At 45.4% G+C, this 1,683-nt stretch overlaps 1 non-coding gene across 1 annotated transcript; it reads right to left on the bottom strand.

The window, feature by feature from the left end:
* Window positions 1-1,290: 1,290 nt before the first annotated feature.
* trnad-auc lies at window positions 1,291-1,362 on the bottom strand. The gene has a single exon. It is a non-coding gene; the product is annotated as a tRNA-Asp (tRNA).
* Between the last annotated feature and the right edge of the window lie 321 nt (window positions 1,363-1,683).

Below are 1,683 nucleotides of genomic sequence, written 5' to 3'. Positions count from 1 at the left end.
CCAGCGTTTATGCCTAAAACATCACAAGCTCATTTAAATCTAGAATGATATAATTGGAGGGATTCTTCCCTCCTCCCCACAAAACAGAAGAAGAAGCATCTTTTCATCTTCTCTGTCCTGTGCGTGTGTTGGCGTGTTACGTAGCACGCACAGTCACATTGCGACAGACAGACACTTGTTGTGCATTATAGAGACGCCTCTGCAGGTCGCCCGTTATCCACTCAGCGTCTGTCACACTGGCTGTGTGAGGCCATTTCTGAAGCCTACAGAGCATCAGATTTAGAACCTCCTGACAACCTCAGGGCGCACTCGACCAGAGGTATCGCGTCTTCAACAGCTTTGCATAATGGCATGTCAATGCAGGATATATGCACTGTGGCTGCATGGTCAACACCCTGCTCATTTATTCGCTTTTATCTACGTGATGTGTCGGCCCGTTCCATGACGCATTCTGTTCTTAGTGCTTAACAGAATGAATATTATTGTTTTCATGGAACCTCGTTTAAACTCACATCTGACTGCATGCATTTACAGTGTGAGATGTTGTTATCAGTCACAGGTTGTGACTGCTGTTCTCTGTTCTATTGTCACTAATTAGTTCATGATTATTGTCATTAATCAGTTCTTTTGAATGATAATCAACCTATTATCATTCTGTTCATAGTCAAGAGCCATGGTTCTGCTCTGTTCACTGCCTTTTTCAGCCTCTCCCCCCTTTTCGCCCGATTGAAAACCTTCCTATTCCGGGCGTTCATGCATGCGGAAGGCATAAATTATGAAGCATGTTTCTGTGCATGGTGCGTGTAATTACGCAATGCCTTTACGCAAATGGAGAGCTGAGTGACAAAATGTTTTTTGATGAAAGCGGGCGCTTCATACGGTGTTCGAATGGACCCAGTGAGGCGGAGACCATATCTTGCTTCGCCCTTAACCCAATAGTGACAGCTCTTAAAGGGCGAAGCCTATACAAAACAGAACGTTGGTTACGTACTGTAACCCCAGATTCTATGAGTATAGGTGTAGCCCTTTAAGCGTCGGGCCTCACTGGCTCCTAGGTAGCTGACGAAAAAGCTATTTGGGAGCCGATTACCCGCTCTTAACGTAATTTATAGGGACCAGGTGGGGCCCACACAGCAGGTGGGCGTGGACTAAACTTTTCAGTGTTATGCTTCACATGAAGAGATACAACCCAATAGCGACAGCTCTTAAAGGGCTACGCCTATACTCATAGAATCTGGGGTTACAGTACGTAACCAACGTTTTAGTCAAGTTACTTCCTATTAAAGTTAACTTCTCGTCAGGGAATCGAACCCTGGTCTCCCGCGTGATAGGCGGGGATACTCGCCACTGTACTAACGAGAAATTAGTGTTAGGCTGAACAGATATTATGAACAGGTTCTGTTGGATGTAAGGCAGCAGTGTTAAAAGAGGAGCTGAGAAGACGGCGATTGATTTTTTTTCGGGGGGTCGGTGGGAGAAAACCGGAGTTCCCGGAGTAAACCCATGTGTTGCACACAAAGACAGAACAGAGATTATGAACAGGTTCTGTTTGATGTAAGGAAGCAGTGCTAACAGAGGAGTGGAGAAGACGGCAATTGATTTTTTTAGGGGGGTGTGGTGGAAAAAAAACTGATTTCCGGAGTAAACCCATGTGTTCACAGAAAGACTGCACAGAGAATTGGA

Source organism: Nematolebias whitei, unplaced genomic scaffold, assembly GCF_014905685.2.
Source record: "Nematolebias whitei isolate Nwh7 unplaced genomic scaffold, NemWhi1 Nwh_scaf_491, whole genome shotgun sequence".
NCBI lineage: Eukaryota > Metazoa > Chordata > Actinopteri > Cyprinodontiformes > Rivulidae > Nematolebias > Nematolebias whitei.
This window is presented reverse-complemented; position numbering and strand designations above follow the sequence as displayed.